The sequence below is a fragment of the Vulpes vulpes genome, chromosome 11 (assembly GCF_048418805.1).
Source record: "Vulpes vulpes isolate BD-2025 chromosome 11, VulVul3, whole genome shotgun sequence".
Classification (NCBI taxonomy): Eukaryota; Metazoa; Chordata; class Mammalia; order Carnivora; family Canidae; genus Vulpes; species Vulpes vulpes.
The window spans coordinates 77,287,818-77,314,218 of NC_132790.1; the positions used below are offsets into that span (position 1 = coordinate 77,287,818).

The window sequence follows — 26,401 nt, forward strand, 5'->3', positions numbered from 1 at the left end:
TCTACTTCTGAAAACAAGAACATTGCCATGTTAAGTTGCAGTGGGTGTGAAAGTTATTTTACAGGGAAAGATCAATTCTAAGCAAAATTATGAATGGACATACAATTCTCTTCAAATCTCAGAGTCTCAATTCTGTAGATCTCACTCTTAAAGTCCTGCTACCCTACATTTCTCTGGCTCCTTCCCATAATGCAAAAATATAGATGGGATTTAAGTCTATTTCTTTATTTTTATTCTCAATGATTAAGTGAGCACCTACTGTAAGTTGGGCAATATATAGGTTTTAGAGATTAAAAAGTCAAATACGGCATGGTCACTGCCCTTAGGGAGTTCACAGTTTAATGGGTGATATAAATGTGTAAACTGATGATTATCATACAGGATGACAAACTCCCAAATGCAATAGGAATCCAGAGAAGGTATTCCCAGTCCTTCCTGGAAGAGGTGACATCTGAAATGATTCTTGTTGGACAAATAAGAGTTGGGGGTGGGGTACAGTTCTAGCAGAAGGAACAGCATGTACAAGGGCTCATGTTGGACAGCAGTGAACATTCTTGGAACACCACAGAGTTCAGCATGACTGGGGAAAAGGGTGTGATTTTGGGTGTGGCCAGAGCTGTAGCTGGAGAGGGAAGCTGGATCATGCCTGCCACCTATTAAGGCATCTTGAGAAGTGTTGATTTATCTTGGGGGCAATGGAGAGTCACCAAAAGTTTCTAACAGGAAAATGACTTGATCAGATTTGTGATTTAAAAAGATACAGATGTGAAATCAGGAAAACCAGTTATGAGACCATCGCAATTATCTGGCAAGAGCAAATGGCCCTGTCCAGAGGTCTCTGCTCAGTGACAGGTCAGTTGTGATGCCGAGTTTCACACTACAATGATCTGCAGTCTTTGGTCTATGTGCCTTTAAGATGTTACAAGTTTTGGCTACTTTATTCACACTAGATTTGAATTTCCTTGTTTGGTGGTCATTTCATCCTGCCAAGTTTGAAGTTTACAGCCTACAACGTTTGATGGCTTTTCAGTACATAGTTTTTAGATGTTTTATTTTTTTCTTTAAGTGGAAAACTGCGAGGATTTTTCATGCTTCAAACCCAGAAGTGCATGAATGACTTAGTTCAAACTTCTCCCAAAATATTGACTTTGGGTAAAGACCAAATAGCTGAATCTCAGGCCAGAGCTCAGTAATAGGTTAGGTATCTTTGTTGTTTCTTCTTTAAAAAGAGAGAGAGAGAAGACGAAAGAGAACAAGAGGTTCTCATCATTTGAAGAATTAGCATCTGAAAAAATAATATCCATATAAAGTTCTCTGATTCTATAAAGGATGGCAGTATCAAATTAGAACCTTTAGATCAAAATGTCAGACACAGTATTCCCCATCACGCTGAACCCACTCCTGCCACCTTCCTTTGCTCCCTGGCTATCTCAGCAGTCTCTCCCTAAATTGTCACCACCGCCAGGGCAGGATCCCAAGCAAGAGTGGCTTAGGCTGCTCGTCACTAGGATATAAAAGAATTTTCCAGTGATTCTCTAAAGAGAAGCAATTAGCAAGTAAAATTAAAATTTTGCTTTCCATTTTTTCAGTCCTAGCAACCCATACCTGATGCTTAAGGCCAAATATAATGAGATGGGATATAACCCATTTGCTGTCCCCTCAAAACTCCTTTAGACCAGGGCTCTGAATGGTGTGGAAATTTAGGAGTGTTTTGGTTAACTATTACTGCACAAAACCACCCAAGGACATAGAGACTTAGAAAAACAAAATAGCTCATTTTTTCCCATAATTCTGTGGATTGACCAGGTGTTATATATGTCTTGTTTGTGTTGCCTGGGGTATTGGGATGGTTGGAAGGTTCTCAGTGGTTTCGCTCACATGACTGCAAGTTGGTGCTGGCTGTCGACCAGGAGCTCAGTGGGGGCTGTCAGCTGGAGACCTCAGTTCTCATCCACTTGGACCTTCCACATGGCTAATTGGGCTTCCTCACCATGAGGCATCTGGATTCTAAGAAGGGGTGTTCCAACAGGGGAATGAAGATAGAAAGTTGCTCTTCTACATAGAGTATTTCTACTATGTTTTGTTGGTTAAAGCCAGTCACGCAGCTAGCCCAGATTCAAGGGGAAGGAAAAGAAATCACGTCCTGCGGGAGAAAGGACAAGGGAATATTGCAGAAGAGCCCACAGGATGGGAGGTGTAACTGCCATGTCTCCAGCAGGAAGTGGAGTCTGCCATTCTTATTGGCAGTGAGTAAACAACTACCAGGATGCTCAGATCCTCACCCTCGGGAAATTTTAATGCAAAAAATGAATTGAGAAAGGGATGGTAGAGCAGAAAGCTGAAAAGATGAAACAGAGAAAAAGAGAAGCAGAGGCAAAAAGCAGCTAAGTCATGAGGTTCTGATGGACTCAATGGGGCAGAAAGAAGTTCTGGGAAAACACTCAGTTCTGGGAAACAAGATGTTTGGGACACAGCGCAACTGTTGGTTTGAACAATGAGCCCATTAGTTCTCTTTACATCTGACGTCATCACCTAGCCCTCACCTTTACTCCCTGTACTCCAGCCCCACTGGCCTTTGTACTCCTTAAACTCGCCCAAATTCTCACTCACGGAGCTTTGCACCAGCTGATCTCTATGCCTGAAAGACTCTGCCCCAGCCTTTCTCCCAGCTGGCTCCCCTAGGCTCTCGAACCTCGGTTACAGTGCCACTTCTTCAAAGAAGTAGTCCTGGTCCATGTAATCTGAAGTAGCCTCACACCCTTCTCCCTTGCACTGATGAATATTTGAATTTCCTAAAAATAGAACAGAAACTATTCCCCAAATACAAGCGAAGCTAAGGACATTTTGTTCCCTGTTAATTAACAATATTGGACACTTTCCATTCACACCCAAGGACAGTCAAGATGAGTCAAATAATTTCTGCTCAGTGGAAACTTTTGAGGATCTTCCTTCCTTCAACAACTCACCATCTGCCCTCCCACCACCGCAAACACACATTTATAAATATGTTTGGGGGCAGCCTGGGTGGCTCAGCAGTTTAGCACTGCCTTCAGCCCAGGGCATGATCCTGGAGACCCTGGATCGAGTCCCACGTCAGGCTCCCTGCATGGAGCTTGCTTCTCCCTCTGCCTGCGTCTCTGCCTCTCTCTGTGTCTCTCATGAATAAATAAATAAAATGTAAAAATATATATGTTTGGGTTTGCAGATGATATGCAGAAACTATGTGTGTATTTTTCTGAGTCTGGTCCTCTAAGCAAGCATTCAATGTCCAGGGCATTTTAGTCACTGGATATTATAGGAAGAGCATCTGTGGCCAAAAACTTTTGAATGCCCTCAAAAATATCTGACACCTGAGAAAAATGATATTGTTTTTCAAACAGAATAAATATAACTTAAGAAATGCTTACATTAAACATATGCTGGGCATCATACAATGTCCATTTGTCCATTGCACTATGTCTATGTGCTTCCCAGGGAGAAGAGGTATCAGAGTACCTTTTAATATCTTTGGGGGGAATGGGGATGCTATCAAAGGTAGTGTGCTAAGCATTGCTGAACCTCTTTAAATGGTTCTCACACTTTTTGGTGTGCCTAAGACTTGACCAACATGGCCTCATCTACACATACATCTGTACGTGAAATCCTTGCCACACTAACAAGGTCTAGAGAAGTAAATTGGCATGTACTTGATTTTTCAGTTAGGGCTTTGTATGTGATCTGTGACTAGGATTCTTAATTTCCTGAGAGAGAACCAGTCTCAAGTACATTCCATTCACCCTTTAGTACACTTGTCCTCATCAGATCCCCACCCCACCCCCAAACCTTTTTTAGTATAGAGGACAAGGATCTCAGTGTGTGACTGGGAGAAGGAAGAGGGCAGTGAAGGGAGTCTCAGGATCAAGGTTCCCCTGACTCTGTCTCCAGGCTGCCTCTCTCATCCCACTCTCCTGCCTCCAAGTTTCCCAGCAAATGCAGCAATAAGGGATTAAGGACCCATCAAGAGAGTCTTCTGGAAGCCTTGGGAACTGGAAGAGGAAGGAGGTCAGGAAGTGAGGAGGGATAGTGGGGAAAGCATGCAGAGATTACAAACTCCCTTAAGTAATTAATGGAGGTGGGAGGTTACTTAATGGGAAAACCCCTGTCAGTCCAAGAGAGGTGGGTTTTGAACCGCCAATTCTGTGGTGGACATAATTTTCCATACAAGTTAACTCTCAGAAGTTCCCTGCCAAATATTAATTTCCTTCCTCCACATTGGAGTTCTAGTGTCCGAGCTTGTTGCAAAGCATCTTCAATATGTGTTTAATATTGCGCGGGCAATCGAAGAATGTGGGAATTTGTAACAAATCTAAAACAGCTTAAAAGCAAGGGTTTGCTGTAAAGAAAGAGCTTTGCGGTTGTCATGTTTTCAGTCTGTTCACAGGCTGTCATTCCAGACCATTCCAGAGTGAAAAGAAGTCATCCTATTTTTAAAGACCTCCAAAGTACATTCCACTGTCTTCTTTCACAGCCTAGTCTGGTGCCGACCAGCTCTCAGCGCGGGCAAGTCCTGCTTAGGATCTAACTAACTAAACTCTACCTGCAGGCTCTGGCCACCCAGCCATGGGAACCAGAGGAATCTTCCACCATCTTTGATGCCATCTTCCTTAGGCCTTCCAGAAGGTCAGTGAGCCTTTGGAGCCCTGATAATCCTAACTTCCATAATCTCCTTTGAATCTCCTGTTGTTCTAGAAGCTCAGTATTGAATTTCCCCCACTAAAGAGGTCTTTTCACCCTCTGGAGAGAAGGAAGCAGCTCCAAGTAGCACTGTGAGCAGAGCTTAGTTTAGAGGGTGAGTGGGTGAGGGAGCAATAGGTCCTCGTGCCCACACAGGCCTGCCTGCTCATACTCCCAAGCCTGCCAGCTGCCATCAACTGCTCCCCCAGCAAGCTATGCTCCAAGTCAGGGGACTAACATCCCTCCCCCACGCGTGTCCTTTGCTCTTCAAGGAATAGGGGCCAAAAGTGTCAAGGAAGCATGGCCTCACCCAAGAGGAAAAGGAAGCTCAAAAGCTGGGTCAGAGGGTAAGGTACTACTGGGTCATAGGATGCATCTGGCCTTAACATTTCCGAGAAAGGAAGGGAGGAAAGAAATCAGATCCTAGTGGCCTCCTGAAGGCTGTTCAGCCTCTGAAATTTTTCCCACATCCCTCTGATTGCCCAGACTAAGGCTTAAACTGGCTTGAGAATCTCTTTTAGTTTATATCCTGACTCCAATATAAAGGCTACACAAGAAAGAGAATGTAGGTCATGAGCAGGAAGGGTTGCCATGCCAGATGATTCCAAAGGGTACTATTTGCACAGGAAGGTGGAACCCTGAAAAGCAAATATGTGTGGGTAAAAGGTGTATGGGGGTGTACTGCCTATATTGGGATAGTGTCTCTGAATATATGCACAGTTTAGGAGCTCCCAGACTCCCTATGGCCCCGGTATATGGTGTCCAGAATACAGGCTATACTGATGTGGGTGGAAAGAACACTAGTCTTCAGGTGAGAGGTCTGATTTCCACCCTAATCTCTAGGGAGCCACTGGAGGTCTTAGATTTTACTGGGCTAGATCAGTGATTTCTACAGAGGCTACCTATTTTGTGCCAAAAAATCTCACAGACCTCCATGTGACACACCTTCCATGGTGAGTTGAGTTCTAAAGATAAAATATTGGGTAAAACTCTTGCCCTATAAAAATGCCCCCTTGGGCAGCCCCAGTGCTGCAGTGGTCTAGCACCACCTGCAGCCTGGGGTATGATCCTGGAGACCCGAGATTGAGTCCCACGTTGGGCTCCCTGCATGGAGCCTGCTTCTCCCTCTGCCTGTGTCTCGGCCCCTCTCTCTCTGTCTCTATGAATAAATTTAAAAAAATCTTTATAACTAACTAACTAAATAAATAAATAAATAAATAAATAAATAAATATAAAAATGCCCCCTTAAAATCCTTTAAGTTACTTGCAAACACAGAGATATACTTATTTTGATAGGACTTTGTTAAGATCAGAGACCCACTGAGGGGAAGTAGGCACATCTACCAATCATGCCCAGCCCAGGAATCCCCTAAATGAGAGGAACTGCAGCCAAATTGCTAACGTTATTAAGTGGCTATGGGTTTAATTTTTGTTTTGCTGTTTGTGAGTTTGTTTGCTAAAGCCGTCTCATCAAATTTGCATAGGTTCAGTACACACATGATGCAACTCTATCCTAAATGTATTTAAAAATATTTGTTGATTTAAAAAAAATGCATTGTGGTTAGTGTGACTAGCAACTCAGAAAAGGTTTTATAGGAATCTGTGTTTTATTTATTGCAACACCATCTATGCACATTTGCAAAAACTTTTTAAAAAGATATACAGGTGTGGTGAGATATGTGAATTATCCAGGGATAGATGATGCTAGATGCAGATGGACCAGCTGGCCTCTGGCTATATGGCGGAGATGGGCAAGTGGGAGCCGAGTTAATGAGATGGGCTAAACCATGCACAGCTTAAAATCTTAACATGTCTATGCTCTCTAGATAAGCCCACGCTCATTGACGCAGAGCCAATACCTTGGCTTTCAACCCACATTTCAAAAAAAAACAATTTTGAAAAAGGGTGGTTGGACTTATTTTTATTTAGCCCCTGGATTCCAATTATACATGCTGCCTTGTCATTTTGAGGATTATCTGTGGAGCTCTGAACAGCCCTGGGAGGCAGGCAAAATGAGTATGTTTCCCATTTTCCAGACTCAGAAACCAAGCCTCCAAAATCCAGGGATCTTGTCTGAGATCCAACAGGGTAAATAAATGCTAGAATTGTAACCAGAATCCAAATTTTCTAGTTTAAAGACTATCTGAATTGTTAATGGTTCCAAAACATTAACATAAAACATAAATTTTATCGCGGTGCTTATCTGGAAGGGTTTGTTTATTCTTGCCCAAAACAGAGGAATGCCTATGTGACCGCTGAACTTTCCTTCCAGCCCCAGAATAATTCTTTAAATTCCCAGCCTGAATTCTTCTAGATGGGTGTCCTCTGGACCCTGTTCGTCTGCCCCCCTCTGGTGGCCGTTACACAAATAACAGGTCGTAGAGCAGTTCCTAGGGCAGCAGTTGCTTTCTCTCCCATCAATCATTCATGCCAACAGCACCTACTATGAGCCGGGCTCTGCACGAGGTGCTGGGCATAAAATAACAAAACCAAAAAAAAAAAAAAAAGGCTAGGGCATTGCCTTCATAGTGGTAGACAAACTAGTGAAAAGATGACTACAAAATAGTGGGGCGAGGGGTCATGGGGAAATATGCAGAAAATACCGGGAGTGTACCAAAGATGCCTGGGCCGGCCTTCTGGGGGAAAGAGTAGATAGTTAAGAAAGGAAAGGCAGTGCCCAAGCTGAGTTCCCAAGGCCAAGTAGCAGTAAGAAATGAGAAGAGGTATTAGGAATTCAGGGAACTGCCAGGATCCAGTTCAAGATGGTGGAATTCAGACCACAGGTTGCAAGGACAAAAGCAAGAGGTAGGTCAGAAAGATCACTGGAGCCAGATTAGGAAAAGCTTTCTATGTCACACCAGCTTTAGAGCTCAAAACTCCTAGGCTAGTGGTCTCCAAACTTTTAAAATCATTTTCTCCATCAATAAGAATATTTAAATGTGCCTCCCCAACATATGGGTATTCATTTAAACATTTTATACCCAAGCAGTGTTGTGTTATGATTAAGAGCATGAGGTCTAGAGCCAAATTGACTGGGTTCAAATCCTGACTGTGCTACTTATTCACAGTGTGATCTTGAACAAATAACCTCTCTGTACCTCAGCATCCTCATCGACAAACTGAGGAAAATAGGAGACCTAGCCTGTAGGATTGTGGGGAGGATTAAATGAATTAATTCAAGGGGAAAACTTGCCTGACACATAGTACAAGTTGTATTAGCTAGTATAGTATATGCGTGTATGATTTCGTGTTATTATGAAAGTGGAGTTGGTATTTACAATAAGTAAAAGCTGGGATGCCTGGGTGGCTCAGGGGTTGGGTGTCTGCCTTTGGCTCAGGGGTGATACTGGAGTCCTGTGATCAAGTCCCACATCGGGCTCCCTGCATGGAGCCTGCTTCTCCCTCCTCCTATGTCTCTGCCTCTCTCTCTCTCTCTATGTCTATCATAAATAAATAAATCTTTAAAAAAAAAGATAAATTCAGATTATTCTAGTACTTGGTTTCGAAATAACTGAAAAGGAGCTTCACCAACATGCATAGATACCAAGTGCAAGAAGCGTTTATGGACTATGCCTAATAAATGGTGATATTCACCTTCCTGTCTCATCCATCAATTATGCAATGTATTTGTGAAAATTTAGCTGAGACTTTGCATTTCTCCTAAAGCCAATCAGTTGTTCTTGCAAAATAATCGGACATTTTACCTTTTCAAACTATTAACAAATTAGTTGATTTTAAAAGATTTGTATATACTGGGACACCTGGGTGGCTCAGTGGTTTGGTGCCTGTCTTTGGCCCAGAGCATGATCCTGGAGTCCCGGGATCAAGTCCCACATCAGGCTCCCTGAGTGGAGCCTGCTTCTCCTTCTGCCTCTCTCTCTCTCTCTCTCTCTCTCTCACTCTCTCTCTCTCTCTGTCTCTCATGAATAAATAAATGAAATCTTTTTTTTTAATTGTATATATAACATTAGAATATCATGTTGCCAAGTTTCTAAAATAAGTAGATAAAAAATAAAAATAAAATAAAAAACAAAGCAAGTAGATAAATGAGCTTTTATAGGTGTCCCACTTACATAATTTTCAGCCTCAAAATCACATAACTCTGGAGAAATTTCCACTCTCCATTTTCAGTATAAACTCATGCTCTCCAAAGCATGGGTTTATTTTGAAAAGCTGTTACTCTCTACCACTTTGTTACAACATAACCTTTGCCTCCAAAAGACATGTGTATTTATTTTTTTCCAAATATTTTGTAGGTACATTTTACTGACACCACTTTCGTCAGGGAAAAGGTCAGCAGATTGAAAACATTGTCTATTTATAAAAGAAAGATTCATAATGTGTTTACGCTCGGTATCTCTTTTAAGTACTCTGCCACAGGGAAACCCTTCTCACTTTGCCTCATATTGATGTGAGACAAGCTAGATTTCTTATCCCCATTTTTTTCAACTTCTGGGTATGGAGTGGTACTTTGCTTTTCTCTTCTTTTTATTAAAAATACTCATATATACACACATAAAACAAAAAGCCCTCACTGGGCCTACAAATGAAATACATAACCCTCCCGCCTAGCATAATTTTAATCCAGAGGTATGCAGTTCAAGGTTTAACAACCTGGAATCTTAAAAGAGGAAAGACCCTGATTTGTAGTATTTGTCAACTTCTGTGGTTAAATATTCTCACCATGGGCAGTTTCAAGCTATCAACATGCTGTCCCTGATAGTAGAGTTGAGAAGAGATGCACAGCAGCAAACCATTATATAAACTGTCCATCATCCAGATGCAAGAAATGTAAATGACCTCAAGAGCATGCATAATAGCAAAATGTAGTAAAATAATTAGGAGTGATAAGTATATTTAAATATGCATTATTTTTGTTTTTAAAATAACTTAATTATAAGTTTCTGTAACTTTATTTTTAATAATGGCTGTGCTTATCACCCAGCTCACAAAACTCCTGAATATTTAATAATATGCTCTCATGGCCCATTATAAATCTGTTTCACACACCACTTTGACTCTGTTATGCTAAATCCCATCTGCATCTGTATTTGTACATGAGTCCATTATGTGCATGTTGACTATAAATAGTCTTTACTTCTGAAGGAAACACTTTATATGACAGACTTCTGATTTTTTAATATAATGAGCTTTTAAATTAAATATTTTTTAAAAGAATAATTTGGTCAAGTTTTGACAAAAAATGTTAATAATCTGTTTTATATTCATGTTAAATGCTAATAATCTGAATTTAGATTGTATTTCAGGGATTGGTTTGAGGATAATCAGCATCTTTTCAATATTGACTTTGGAACTATAAATAAACATGTCTGTCCATTTATTCAAGTTTTCTTTGTCTCTCTGTAAAGTTTTGAAGTTTTCCTACTGTTGGACCTTTTTAAAAAGTGTGCTACTTGGTAATACATAATTCTAGTTGCCTAGTTGGCTAATAGAATGGATGTTTCCCTGATATTTCCAAACTGGTTTTTAATATTAAATTAAAAACTACTGATATTATTTATAAAACTTACCTTTTAAATATTTATTACATATGCAGAGTTCTTATTGGAAAACATCTTTAGTTTTAAACAATGTGTAGCAGGGCTCCAGAATCAATGCTCAGAATCCCACACAGCTCCAAAATAAACGGATTCAGGTTGGAATCCCAGCTCCACCACTCACCACCTACTTTACCTTCTGGAACTTTATTTCCTTATCCATAAAATGGAAGCAACAATAAATGTGTCTCAGAGTGTTCTTGTGAGTATTAAATGAGCTAATACCCATAAAGCACTTTACAGAGAACCTGGCAGGCAGGAAGCACTTAGACAATAAAAATTATTTTATATTCTTGAGGTACCTGAGTGTCTCAGTTGGTTGAGCACTTGATTTTGATTTATGTCATGATCTGAGGGTGGTGAAATGGAGCTCCGCAACAGGCTCAGCACTCAGCAGGGGGTCTGCTTGAGATTCTTTCCTCTCCTCCCCTGCCCCCACTCCTGTTTCTGCTCAATTAATTAATTAATTAATTAAATTTTAAAAACTTTTTAAAAATTACTTTATATTCTTTAACCTCTTGGATTTGCCACGTATATTATCACAGCTATATATAGTAATACTTTCATATTCCTTCTTAGCAACACTGACATTCTCTTTTTTCTCTCTTTTTAACTAAGATTACTGGGTTCTTTTTTTTTTTTCCCTATTGAATAGGATTGACCACAATTTTGAAGATGTCAAATCGTGTTATTTGCCTCCCAATCTTACCCTTGACCTTGCTAAGTAATGCTTTAGCCTTTCATTGTTAAGTATGATGATGACAATCAGTTTAAGAAAGATATTATTGCTCCTATTTGTTTAAAAAGTTTTCCTATTTACTATTTCTTAAAGGAATAAGTAGAAGGTACTTTTTGTCTTTTAGCTACTAATGAGGTGAATTATAAAATATTTGTATAGGATTCTTTTATTACTTTAGTTACTCAAGCAATATTTGACCATATTCTCCTTGTAAAAATGTTAAATAACACAGAGCTATACAGAAAAGATAAAAGTTGGGCGCCTGAGTGGCTCAGTCAGTTAAGCATCTGATTTTTTATTTCAGCTCAGGTCATGATCTCAGGGTCATGAGATCAAGCCTAGCATCAGGCTATGCACTGGGCATAGAGCTTGCTTATGAGTCTCTCTCTGACCCTTCCCCACTAAAAAAAGAAAAAGAAAAAAATTTTAAATTCAAAAAGAAAAAAAAGAAAAGGCTATGTTCTATTCTTTTGTCCCCATTACTATCTCCATTAACCCCATTCTCATTTCTCAAGATATCTTCTCTAGAAAGAGCCTCTTTATATTAAATTACAAACACATCTATAGATACATAAATACATAGTTCTATTTTTAAATATTAATGGGATCGTTCTATAATATAATTGAGCCTACAAGTCTTGTTTTGTTGTGTATTTTTATGTAATGTGTCAAAGATTTTTCTCTTTCAGTTCATATAGAGTAACACATTCTTTTTTAGTAGCTGCTTCATATTCCTTAGTATGAAACTAACACTGATTTAGTCATTCCCTTACTGATGAATATTTAGGTTGTTTCTCTTTTATGTGATAAAAAAAAAAAAACCCACTACAGTAAACATTCTTGTAGACATTCTTGTGCCTATACAAGAATATTTTTTAGGACACAGCTATAAGGGATTGCTGAGTCACAGATTAGATGCATTTCTAAATGTAGTAGATTCCACTAAGTCACCATTCTAAAAGGTTATTCCAATTTATTCCCCCACCAACAATATCTAAGATTTTTGTTATTGTCATGGATATATTTATGTTTTCTTCATCCTGAATAGATTTTGATCATTTTCTTCTTAATAGAAAATCATTCATTTAACCCACATTTCAAAACCTCTAGTACAGAGTTCAACATAATAATCTATATAATAAAACCTATAAATCTCTCCTTTATCTGTGCTTATGTCCCTTTCCTTATCCTATGGTGTTTGTTTTTTCCTGTTCTTTTTTCTTAATTAGCTTTGCAAAAGGTTTCTCTTTTTTTCTTGTGAAAAAAAATGTTTCTTTTTTTTTGGGGGGGGGATTTGCCACATATATTATCACAGCTATATATAGTAGGTTTATATAATAGCTATAATATAGTAGGTATAAAAATGGTTTCTCTTTTTTTCTTGTGACAAAAATGTTTCTTTTTTCAAAGAAACATGTCTTTGATTAACAATTGACCCTTGAGGGGATCCCTGGGCTGCTCAGCAGTTTAGCGCCTGCCTTTGGCCCAGGGCGCGATCCTGGAGTCCGGGGATCAAGTCCCACGTCGGGCTCCCGGCATGGAGCCTGCTTCTCCCTCTGCCTGTGTCTCTACCTCCCTCTCTCTCTTTGTCTATCATGAATAAATAAATAAAATCTTTTAAAAAAAATTGACCCTTGAACAGCATAGGTTTGAACTGTGAAGTCCACTCCTAAGCAGTTTTTTTTTTTTTTACAGTATAGTATTGTAAATGCATTTTCTCTTCCTTATAAGCTTCTTTGTTCTAGCTAACTTTATTGTAAGAATACAGTATATAATAAATATAACACAAAAGACGTGTTCATCAACTATGTTATCAGATCAACAATAGACTATTAGCAGTTAAGTTTTGGGGGAGTCAACAGTTACATGTGGATTTTCACTGTGCTGGGTTTGGTGCCCCTAATTCCCATGTTGTTCAAGGGTCAACTGTACCTAGCAAACTTACTGATTTTTTCTTTTCTAACCACTAATCTCTGTTTTTAATCTTTATCAATTCCATCTTACTTTTCTTAGTCATATTTTCTTGGCTCTCTTTTTTTAACTTCTGATTAAATGGTTTATTTTTATTCTTTTTTCTTGTTTAATTATAAAAGCTGTTAAAGCTCCTAGTGGTTCAATGTGCACAGCCTTGGCCTTCTCGCTTATGTAATGTTCTTGCTATCATTGTTTTCTAAATAATCTTTAATTGCACTTTTGATTTCTCTTTGATACAAAAGTTATGTAGGAGTATGTGGGGTTTTTTTCTTTTTTAAGTTTTGGCATTAGCATTTGATTTCTCTGCATTGTAGTCCAAGATTGTGGCCTGAATGATTTCTTCTCCCTGGAATATGTTAAATTTTTTTCTTGTGGCCTGATCGCTGATCACACTTCACAAATATTCCAGGAGCTTCAAACAGAGAATAGATTATCTTCAGGGAACAAAGTGTGATATATATCTGTGGTTGGGAAAATATTTTGATACAATCTGATTAAAGTCAGTCAACTGAATCACTGAATGGAGTTTTTAACTCACAGAAGAAGTGCTTCTTTTATTGTAAGGGTCAGGCTTTGTTGAGACTTTAGAAGAAGAAGAATGAGGAAGACAAGGAGGAAGAGTAGAAGGAGGAAAAAGAAAGTTAGTTTGCTCAGAATTCTAGATACTAGGGTTTAAATATTAAGAACCAATTTTGGAGGACTAACTAACTATAGAGATTTGTACTATCAACCCTAGACTTAAGAAGGCATGAGAAATAATAGAAGCCCAATTTTCTATCCTCAAAGGGATAAGTGCACAAGGAGAACAATTAGAGAGGGCATAAGAAAGTTAGATATGGGTGAGTGTTTTTGAGTGGGGGCTGTGGTCTTGCCCCCTCCCAATGTTGAAACTCTGAAAGAGGGAAGGGAGGATTTGGGTTTGAGGATCTGAAGAAACCCCTATTTCTCCTCTGCAGCCCTAGAAGAAGGGACCCTCTCCAAGTGTTCTATGCCAACATGGTATGACCACCATGGAGTAGAAAATGGTGACAGGGCTGGCCTAGACTCCCCCAAAACTTAACCACTAGTAGTCTATTGATGACAGCTGCGAGGGCTGTCAGGGGAGTTCACCAGGGCAAGGAGTGCAGGGACATGCATGAGATAGTCAAAGGCTTTGGCACTGAAGTCACAGACAGACCTCAGGAGATCTGCCAGAGCTGACATGAGGCCCAAGGCTCCTGGGACCCTCGAGAGGGACACAGATCTGGCCAAGGAAACAGACTAGCTATGTTCTTTGGCCACCAAGAAAGAAGGCTACCATCAAAGACCAAGTGGGACAAGATTGTGCAGTGAAGACTGGCCTTGTCTCACACATCCTCCAAACTATAAGGTCATCTGAGCCTTTTAAAGTCAAATGAAACCCAGAGGAATGGAAAAGGAGCTTTGAAAGAAGCAAATTTTCTTCGTATTTTAACATCTCTGGGAGGGGGATGTGAGTTATAATCAATGGCCCCTTATAGTTAGTTGCTCCCAGCTGGCCAGTTTGTAGTCATGACATAGTTGCAATTGTCTATTTATGTGTGAAGATCAAAAATACCAATTTCAAAACTTGCAGAATAAATGGGAATCAGCAACTTGGAAGAAAATCCCAAAGCAATAGGAAAGCATTCATTACCCTTAGGAATAAAATGGTTGTATGGAGGGATGGGAGGAGTCAATTAAACACTCCTAAAACAGGGCCCAAAAGTAGGGGTTGAAGGTTGGGTTCCCCAGGAAGTAGATGTTGAGATGGAGATAACCATGCAGAAGTTTTATTAGGGAATGCCCTTTGGGATCAAAACCTATGGAAGAAGCAGATTAGGCAAAGAAAGGAATTGAGCTATAATGTAGTCACAACGAAGGCCTCAGCCCAACCCATGGGGAGCTCTGAAGCTGGCCAATCCTTTACAGTAGTTCCAAGTTGGGGCAAGGGTCCAGACCTTATATGCCTGTGTTGGCCAACTTTCAGGAGGCATACCTTGGGCGAAGTGACCCTCTTCAAATAAGGCAATCTGCAAAGAGAACTGACAAGAAAGTGCTCTCTGCCAGGAACATTCCCAGCAGCTGGGGGAATAGGAACTTCCTGGCTGAAGGAGAATCTTGGTGGCACATCACAGCTTTCACCACTGCAGGCTTGCTCTACCTATTTGAAGATTTAGCTTCAAAAGCACCCAGCATCAAAGGTTTTTAGGTTTTTTACGGATTCATTTTAAGAAAAGCTATACCACCAAAGCTCTTGATGGCATAGAGGACAGTACTGTGCAGAAAACACATAGATGATTCTGAGTCAAAAAAATGATACCACCGGATAACGGTACTGCATACAATTGTGCAGGCATGAAGGCAGACCCACACCCAGGATAGGTGTCCATTGCTTTGAGAACAAATAGCCACCAAGTGATCAGTTGGTCTCCTGGAGGAGAAGTGCCGTATCAAGGGCAGAGCTTGGTCTCTGTTGCTGGCAAGTTGGACACTCAGAGTGGGCAATAACTGTATCAGTTTTTTTTTTAGTGGGTGTCCATGCAGTTAGGTCCATGTGGAACTTCTATCTCTGTACCATGGCCACTCCATTCATGGGCGCATTAGATAATTTATCATGCCAATTCTGGGAAGAGCTAATGATGAAGTCTGGCTGATGTCAACTTTGATTTGGTTGGGTACTTTGTCCACTTGGATATTCAATTCTGGTTCTGTGGTGGATGCTTTATGGTGGACATGAGCCTATAATAAAAAACTCTTCACACTTGATGCTCAGTCCCAGAGCTTTATCCACTTGTCCCTACCCCAGGATTTTTTGTTCCGAATCTTCCAGTCATTGTCCTTCTAGACCTCTAGACAATACATCAACCTTTTGACCATTGCCTATGAGTACATAAATATTCTTATCTTGCACTACTTCTATTTCCACACAAAGTGCATAGCAGGGGTACTACCTGCAGCTCTACCCAACAAGCTTTTCCCTTACCATTTTCAGTGCCAACCTTGAGTGTGGTTGTGACACAGTAGCTTCATTTTCAGCTTTTATCCACATACTGAACCAACAGAAATGTACATCAAGTTAAGGTTTTTCTTCTTCCATCAACTGGTCTTATGGGATCCCTCATGAGGCTATAAAAGTAAATGGAGGACAAATGCAAGTGCAAGGATGGTGGGTAGTGGGGGCTCTGAACTAGCTACCTGCCCATGAAGTTTGCTCATGTCCTCTAGTCTTGCTTAGGCTTAGGTCCAGATGTACCATTTCCATTTTATAGTGGATTGCTGCTCAGCTCACCAAATTTGTGACTGAGAAGATCCAATAGTTTTGTATGAGGAACTTAATTTCAATATCAAAAATCAGAATCAGTGGTAGCTAGATTTTCTCCTTCTTTGGATCCACAATAAATATAGTATTTAGAAAGATCTCCCAGGATTTCAAATTTCCAGAAGGAGCAGAAAAAAATGGGACAAGAGATGATTTGGTTGTGAGGTAAGGATCCATGATGATGGGAATCTGGGATTGGGGAGCAAAAACAGACTAGTCCTAGGCAGTAATGCCTGTTTAGGGACAGAGTTAGAGGCAAAGAAATTCCTAAAGGGAGTGGTTGACTAAGATGGGGGCATTCTTAAACAATGAGACTACATATTCTGAGTATTTATATATTTGAGGTTCCTTAAGTACCTCTTTTATTAAGCACAGCAGAGATATGAAGCACAGCTGAAGGTGAGACTGCCTGTATTTGGTTATGTAATAGATTAAATACGGTCACAAATTCTTTGCCACTCCTCCTAAAGTAGAATCTCCTTCCCTTGAATAGAGGCAACCTCTATGACCTGTTTTGACCAATACTATATTGTAGACATGCAACTGCTATGCAGCTTCCGAGATTAAACCTTCAGATCACCATATTGTAAGGGAACCAAGCCTCTGAAGAAAGAGAGGCCATTTGCAAGAGCACAAAGCCACCAGAGATGTGCACGAAGTTGAACTTGATGCTGAATGCAGCCTAATGAATGATCCCAGCCAACATCTCCTGCAGGGGAGGAACACCCATCTCATCCCTGCCTGAATTCCTAACCCACAGAATAGTGAACAAACTAAATGGTTGCTGTTTTAACCAAGTAAGTCTTAGGGGGGTTTATTGTGCAGCAGTAGATAACTACAACAGATTCCTACAGTGTTCAGTGAAAGTGGGCTTAAGAGAAACCATAATCTTGATGATGACTCTTACCCCTCTAGAAACAGTAGAAATGAAACTGTCAGCAGTCTGAGTGAGGAGCCGTGGAGAGAGAATTCAGAGACAGTGATTCAGTAAGTCTGTCTCTTTAAAGGAAAATTATTTTCTATTTGGTTTTCCAGGGCTCTCTGTCATAAAGGAGACACTGACTTTATTATTAGAGCAGCTCATATGATTAAGCTAATGTTTCTATATTCCTCCTCCTCAACCACACCTCCTTCTCCCCACCTCCACCACCACTGAAAACAACAAAATCTTTGCTTGAGGCTTATTCTGCAAGTATGACATATGTATATAAAATCATCCAAATAAAAGAACTTTTTCAATAAAATGAATTTAGCCAAAAAAAAATCTTTTTAGAACTTTTACAAAGCTTTCTTGATCTTGATGAACAAGTAATTGCAGCAGGTCCCAAGGGCATCTGTCCACTCAGCTTTACAGAGAGCTTCCCAGAACTTATCCCCCTTAAATCCAGTTATCAGTGAAAAAAAAAAAAAAAAAGCCAGGTCTAGATGGTGGTGTGGACTCTGGCAGGGGAGAAACTGATTTCTATTCCCAGTTGCCTCAATATTTGTGCCTTCAAGTAGGCCTCAGATTTCTCATCTTTAAAATGGAGTGTTATTCATTCAACAAGTATTTATTGAGCTCCTACTATGTGCCAGGCACTCTTCTAGGCATTGGGATACACTGGCATACAAAATAGACAAAAAAGACAAAAATATCTGTCCTCTTGGAGCTTACCCTCAACTGAGGAGAGACAATAAAATACAATGAATCTGTAAATTATATAATATAATAGAAGGTGATAAATTCCATTGGAAAAATAGAACATGGTGAGGAGCAACAGTATTACAGGAGGAGGGGAGTAGGTTTTAGTACTGAATAGTACCACACCCATTGGGGTAGAGCTCAGTGAGGAGATGACTTTTGCACAAAGACTTGGAGGAGGAGAGGAAATGACCGTGTGGGTACCTAGGGGAAGAGAGTTGCAGGTAGGAGGAACAATGAGGGCAAAGGTCCTGAAGTGGGAATATGCCTGGTGATTCAAGAAACAAGAAGATCATTGTAGCTGGTGAGGAGAGACTAGTAGTTGGTGGGATAAGCGTCAACCACATAGAACTTTTGGCTATTGTAGGGTTTGGCTTTACCTCTGATCAAAGTGGGGACCATTGGATAGTTCCTAGCAAAGGAATGATATATTCTGATGTGCCTTTTCAACAGAACCCCTCTGGCCTCTGAATTGAGAACAGACTCACAGGGAGCCAGGAAAGAGGGAGTCTACCACAATACTCTAAGAGAGAGCCGAGGATCCACGCCCTGACTTTCTCATTTGCTTGCTGTGGGGGCTCTGTTGAGTAGATGGCACATAAAACACGGGGGAGAGAATGAGAGGAATGTAAATGGTTTTTCTGGTTCTCTTTGACACACAGACTCTGTACTGGACTATAGCTGGAGGCTGAACAAGTCCCGGCTGATCTTTTCTGGGGGTATGACAAATGTGATGGAGGTAGTAAGGGAGAAAGGAAGACTGTTTCCTTCCAAGTTTGTTGGCAACTGCTTGTCCTAGAGGAGTGGCTGGCCAATCCAGAGAAATCTGATCCTCACTTGACGTGTATTTTGGGGAACTGAGTGCTCATGCACTCTTTGAACAGGAAATTCAGGGAGCCTGTCAATAATGGCTGAGTTTTAAAGACTGAAAATACTCTCAACTAGGAGCACTGGCATCCAAGTTCCTTCCAAAAGAGTTGGGAGAGGAACCTGCAGCCAAATATGCAGCAGGACATGTGGGCTCGGAAGACAGTAAGTTCTCCTGGGCTTTTGATCTTTTATTGTCACTTCCTTTTACATGTGATTCACAGATAATCTCATGCCTTCCCAATTCAAGGGAGTGTACAATGAATGTTATAAAGGAAACCGTCTGGAAGGATTTAGCCCCAGAGCCTGAATTCATCCAAAACACACATCAATTACTTGGAGTGAGCTGATTACCTTGTGACTCGTCTTATTCCTCTAAACACGTGATCATGGCTAAACAAATCCACTTCATCAAGGGTTCTTCTCAGTTGTGGTTTGGTCAATCAAAACTTGCTGCAGTTTATACAGAAGTTTAGGAACCCTGAGGAAACTTGAATTCAAAAGGCGGTCTATTGTATCTTCCATTGTCCTTTTTCTGTACATGTGGCCTCCTTTTCTCTTTTTCCTCAGCTCAGCCCCAAGGCTCTCACTGTTTCTTTCAACCAACACCCTTTGGGTGCCTTCTATGTACTAAGCACTGAGCTCAGCTTTACAGATTCAGAGTGAAATAATTCAAAATCCCTGCCTTTTGGCTGTATTTGCTGTAAAAAGTAGAAGGATATATACAGAACCCAATGGACTGAGAACAAGGGCTGCAACTAAGTACCCCAAAGAAGGGTTAGGTTGGCCTCTGTACCAGGTCTTGGGCTGTGAGATAAAGAGAGAAAAGCATATTCATAGCAAAGGAAATAATAGCTAATAGTTACAACCAGCTCCCCCCCAAATATGTGTATACATATAAATTAATTGTAAATTTGTTAATAGGAAAGATGTATAGCACACAATTGACCAATAATAACAAAATATACACTCATTATTGTAAATTCCATTATTGCTAATTAATTCTCATAAAATGTTTTCATTGATTTTTGCTGAACTATTGTATCCACAACTAATCTATGGTTGCAAGTGACATGACTATTTGTTGATATATTTTTTTAGGATTTATTTATTCATGAGAGACCCAGAGAGACTGGCAGAGACACAGGCAGAGGGAGAAGCAGGGGGAGCCTGATGCGAGACTCGATCACAGGACCCCGGGATCATGGCCTGAGCCAAAGGCAGATGCTCAACCACTGAGGCACCCAGGCCTTCCAATATTTTGTTTACACTTATGAGTGAGATAACAGTGAGATAAAAATGCATGTCAGAACTTTACTCAGTGGTTGGTAACATGAGCAACTTTGCTGAGTCGGGTAACGGTTTCAAATGTTGGAAGAATATTTTCTCAAGTTTTTATACTATTTGCAATATAATAGCTATAGACATGGCACATTTTTAAATTTAATCTGTTATTAACATGTATCCATCACTCAACAAAACACTGCATCAAATCCTGATTTGTAGCATTTGCTGATTTCTGTGGCTGCCATAGCCAATTTCAAACCACCAACGTGGCAAATAGATGCACAGTAGCAAGCTCTCATGCAATATTTCTAGAATACAGATACAATAGACACAGCCTCAAGGGCATAAATAACAGAAAAAATGTAGCAAAATGGAAAGTGAGGAGTTTTGAGCACTTATTTACTTTTTTAATATAATTTATTTAGTTAAAGGTTGATATAACTTAATGTTTAATAGTGGCTATGTTTAACAACTATCTTGCAAAATTCCTAGAAATTGGACACTTGGCTCTCCTAAACCTGTCCAAACCACCTCCACCACACCTCTGGACCTAGCCCACAGTAGGAATTCAATTCGTGACAGCTGACGTGCTTTCTTTTATGAAGGAGCGAAAAATAGAAATGGATTAGCCAAGGTGGGTAAAAAAAAAAAAAAAAAAAAAAAGATTGGCATGAGTCCATGAAGAACAGGCTTTCCAGAAAGCATCGGTGATGTCTGCCCCTCCTTTGTCTGAGTGCTTTCTGTGTCATTTTCTTCCGGAAGTGTCAGGCCCACTTTGCTCTGTGAAGGAGAAAGATCTCTGTGGAACGACCCACATGTGTCAGTCTCCCTCCTGAGCAGGCTGAGCGTGATGGGCTTCCCCACAGAGCAAATAATGCCCTCGCTTTGTGTCCAGACAAGGGCGCTCACCCCTGCCTGACCTCACACACTGTGTCAAGTGACATGGAGAGACTGTCTCCAGCGGCTCAGCCATCTTCACACCCAGCAAGATCTGGAAATAGTTGTGACTGTGCACAAGGAGCATTTCTCAAGTGTCAATCAGGAAAACAATCCATCCTTCTGAATTCATGTGACAAAACCCACAGGGAGTAAGCTACTAATATTGAAATAACAAAATCCATATGTTCCCCGACAGCAGTTTGGGTTTTAAAATACACCTCATCATCTCTGTGAGCTAGTGCTTAACAATGCCTCTTCAGGCACCTCCACCAAGCAACAATGGGCTTGCTCTCAGGATGGCAAAGAACCCGTGTTCCAAGTGGTGGTCCTAAGGGCTTTGTAAAATGTGATGGCACCTTTTACTTGGAGCCCTCAGCTAGGTTTCCTTTGCCTACAGGCTGGAGAGCGGGGACGAGTAAAGAGGAACAGAGAGAGTAAGAGGAAGTCACATCTCCAAGCTAAGCAAAGTTACGGTCAAGCTAGTAATGGATTCCCATTTCCCTGGTTGAGTGCCCAGGGATGGCGCTCCATCTTCTTTCTCAATGGCTGTAAGAGATGGCAGAGAGGACCAGCCGACACTGGACATCTAATACTTTGTCTGACACTGTCCCTGCTTCTTGGATTTTGCCTTCCCGTTTTCTGAGAATCAAGCCACATGGTTTCCAAGGAAGCAGTGCAATATTATCCTGCTCCTCTAGCTACAAGTGATCGGTTCAAGGGATAGGCATCCAGCCCAATTTAGGCTAATCAATCTTATCTCTTAGGAAATTTTGACTTTGGGCTTTGGAAAAGGGATGGGTCTCCCTCTAGGATGCTGAATCTGCCACATGGAAAACTTCGGTCCAGTTGATGGCCATGTTCCTCTATGTAGATTAGGAAGGAGACAAAACTGGTCATTACAAGAGAGAAAGGAAAAGAAGACAGCAGAGAAAAGCAGAGGCAAGCCATGGTGAGAAATTGCTTCAAGTCCATGGTTCCATTGGGATCTTGAGGCCCAAATGCCCTGCTATCTCTAGGTCCCTATTACTTCTATAAGCCTTTTCAATCCTTAAATAAAGAGCTAGTTTTCTAGAAAATCCTGTGGTGGCCAGCAGTGTCTTCTGATCAGCTGATTAGTCTACCATAAGGTTTCCTATTTGCTGCTATGAAAAATTACTATTTTTGAACCCTTATCAATGGCAATAATAATAATACTTATGAAACATTAACAGGTAGCAAAACAGTGCATTAAGAACTGTACCTGATTCAATTCATCTAATCCTCCCAGTGATCCTGTACAGATGGTTTTATTATTATCCCTACTTTATAGATGGGTAGCATTGAGTCTTTGATATTTCTTTTTTTTTTTTTTTAAGATTTTATTTATCTATTCACGAGAGACAGAGAGAGAGAGAGAGGCAGAGACACAGGCAGAGGGAGAAGCAGGCTCCCTGCACGGAGCCCAATGTGGGACTCGATCCAGGGACTCCATGATCATGGCCTAGGCTAAAGGCAGGTGCTCAACTGCTGAGCCACCCAGGCTTCCCGAGTCTTTGAGATTTCTATAATTAAGTGTCTCTACCTCATGACTGCACTAGAATACCTGAGCAGTTTTGTCCCTTGTGCAGTCCTATTTGTCTCACTAAACATCATGATTTTTGTTTCATAAATATAGCTATTCTACTCACTCATTTTTTTTGTCTTTTGTCTGTTTGAGGAAAGGATTTGAGGAGCACTTCTTTAAAATATATATGAGTGTGTGTATGTGTGTATATATGTGTGAATGTGTATAGTTATATATGTGTGTGTGTCCATATAAATATATTGCAGTGGGAAATAATAAATTTCATTGAATGCTCAGTTGGGACAAAGTGCAAATAAGACATGAATGCAGGAATAATGACAGTGCAGCCAAAGCATCAGACCCAGGATAATAGGGAAGACACTGATCACAGCATTGTTTACAATAATACAACACCGGAAACAAAGTATGTGTACCACAGAAAGAGACAGAATATATCGGGACACATCCATTTGAGAAAATGTACCATAAAGTCAGACTAAGAACATTGAAAAAATGCTCATAATAAATTTTTTCACTAATAAAACAGAATGTATGTTGTGATACTAACTTTGTAAAAATTTAAGGGAGATAGGAACAGATCTCAGGCCACAAATCCAAGTCTGCAAGAAGTAATACTTCTTTACTTTTATAACTTTTGAGTAGTAAGAATGTACTCACATAACAGCTACACACGTACCCAGAGTTCTGGACACTGTATCCTGAAAATTCGATGGGACCGTGTTCTAACTCTTCCTACCTGTGCCTTTTCCCCATTTCCTTTGTTCCCAATGCCACAGACACTTTGGTCACTTGATAAAGCCTAAGGAGGAACAAAAATCCATTTGAAGAAATACACATCAATATTCTCATAGGGTATGTGATACGTTGAATTATTAATCTGCATTTGTCACTCTCTTATAATAGTTATCCACATCTAGCCAAAGATCCATAGAGGCCGCCCATGCTGACTCTTGACTGGGCTAGACTGTGTGACACAGAGTCTTGAAATGTGTGTGCATGACTAAGCCACTGTCTTGCACTGTTGGATCCACTATGAGAAAAATATACTCCATGTAGTTGCTGTCTCTTTGGTCTGGTTCCCTATGAAACTGACCTGAACCCAACCCGAGACGGGAGCCTGGAACAGAATGCCAACCCAGCTAGATTGTAGCTGACCCACAGAACCGTGAGCATAGACTAAAGGATTGTTTGACACCACTCAACTTTGGGATGGTTTGTTACACAGCTTTGCTGTGGTAATGGTTTGCTAATACACGTGCACCATCTCCCTCCCCACAGTACTTCTGCTACAGGAAAACCACCAGATCCTACCCCTTTGAGAAGAAGAATGCGTAGCTGAGGGGTTTATCCAATAAAGTTATTTGGTGTAAACAAATATCCCTGTTGGCTTTCTGACTTGGTCTCTGGCAAGAACTTAGGTAGGCCGCCCCATGGTATTGCTAACTCAGCATCCGTGTTGTTTGGCCAGCCTGTATGGGCCTCCAATGATAGTAGCCCTCCCATGCCCACCCCCATGCAAGCATGGGCCCTAGATAATACCCCACAGAGTCACGAGCAAATGTAAGTTCCTGATATGACTCCCACAACAGCCTCTATGATCAACAGTCTCCTTCACCTCCCAGGGCCTTCTTCTTTGTGCCCCTTAGATAGGACCTCCATGGAGCTTACCAAAACTCTGCTCTTTTTGCTTTGTATCGATCAATATGGCCTTAGCCTGGGAACCCCAAAGCACTCCCCCCATGGACCCTAGTAAAGGCATGTGCCCCAGGGTCTGTTGCTGTGTCTACACCCTGCCTTGACCTCCCTCGTGGCCCCTGGAAGCATGCTGTGTACTTCCTCCAGGACCCGTGAGTGATAAGCTGATTTCAGTTTCTCTTGTGGCCTGTTGTTCACCCACAACTCATGATTCCAGACCCTGTGCTTCTTTAACAAATGTTTTTTTTTTAATATTTTACTTATGTATTCATAGAAACACACAGAGAGAGAGAGAGGCAGAGACACAGCTAGAGGGAGAAGCAGGCTCCACACAGGGAACCTAATGTGGGACTCGATCCGGGGTCTCCAGGATCACACCTCGGGCTGTAGGTGACGCTAAACCACTGCGCGCCACCAGGGCTGCCCCCCTTAACAAATGTTAATTTAACAGACCCCTACTAGTCTCCTTTTTCAGTTCATGGGATCTGTCTGAAGTGTGTCCAGAGAGGAAACAAATGGACATGACTCAGTATGACTTCACTGCTCAGAGCCACATAGTTCAGGTGAACATCAAAATGTTTGCTAAAGACCCCAAACCCCAGGGTATGTTTCCAGTGTGGAGACCAATTGTCTCTCATCTAGGGTACATTGTCTGGTATTTCCAAGGATGAAAAATAATCATGTGTGTAAAGCTTTGTCGACCTGTGCTCCCTGGTGGAAGTCCCAGTCATCTCATATTTGAAGTAGGAACAGAAAGAGGGGCTGATACTTGGGCATGGGCCAGGCTTCCAGCTGAAGGAGAAAGCAGCCAAGCCAAAGAACTGTGTTCAAAATGGGTCATGAGGGAAATGGGGAGACTCCTTCATCAGAAGCTGGAGGGCAGAGACAAATGGGCCCAAAGAGCTAAGAATGTAGAGGCAAGAAGCAGTAAGTCATCATAAGTGAATGGAAGATGGTCTACAGAAATTCAAGAAAAGGGGGATTAATTCCTAGGACTGGAGTCTCCATGCTCCTTCTGAGGATGTGAATGGCTCTCCCTAGAGGTATGCAATCTGACTAAAAAAACCAAGCCTACTGCCTCATTCATAGTAGATATTTAATAAATGGTTTCGTTTCTTTCTTTCTTTAATCTCTTTCTCTATGGCTTTTCTGAGTACTTAGGGATCTCCTTCTGGACTTCTAATATTCAAGGGATCTTCTGCCTCTTTGCCCCTCCAAGTCTGCTAATCACTGTTCTCATCCAAGTCTTTAGACAGCCAGTTTCTGTCTTCCTCAAACACAAGGTTTCACTGTATGTCATAAAGTAAAGGGCTGTCTATGAAAAAAACAAGCATTCGCTTGTGTCTGTCAAAGGTTCTAAAGAAATAATTAAAATGTTTAATTTCTTGAAGTTAAATGTGACCAAAGATCAGTGCCAAAAATTGGTAACAGACATCTTTTTTCCAGCAAAGATGTATTGGAGAGAATTCAGAAGTTCAAGGAGTGGGGTGAGTTCTCCTGAATCAGAAAGACCACATCTAATATTCCTCAGCCATTAGAAACGACCAATACCCACCATTTGCTTCGACGTGGATGGAACTGGAGGGTATTATGCTGAGTGAAATAAGTCAATCGGAGAAGGACAAACATTATATGGTCTCATTCATTTGGGGAATATAAAAAATAGTGAAAGGGAATAAAGGGGAAAGGAGAAAAAATGAGTGGGAAATATCAGAAAGGGAGACAGAACATGAAAGACTCCTAACTCTGGGAAACGAACTAGGGGTGGTGGAAGGGGAGGTGGGCGGGGGGTCGGGTGACTGGGTGACGGGCACTGAGGTGGGCACTTGACGAGATGAGCACTGGGTGTTATTCTATATGTTGGCAAATTGAACACCAATAAAAAATAAATTAAAAAAAGAAAAGAAAAAGAAAGACCACATCTCCTATCTGGGTCTGCATTGGTTTCCCCCACATGGGCTTCTATACCAAGCAAGGAATGTCAGTATTATCAATTGACTCTGTAAAAGAATAAGCCCAGCCAACCCCAGGAAAAACAAGGGGAAGAAACACTGCTATTTCCAAG

General features: G+C 40.9%; 1 long non-coding RNA gene across 1 annotated transcript in view; it reads right to left on the reverse strand.

The window, feature by feature from the left end:
* The window catches only part of LOC140594456 (uncharacterized), a 209,382-nt gene that overhangs the window by 87,856 nt on the left and 95,125 nt on the right, over positions 1-26,401 (reverse strand). The gene's annotated exons all lie outside the window — the stretch shown is intronic.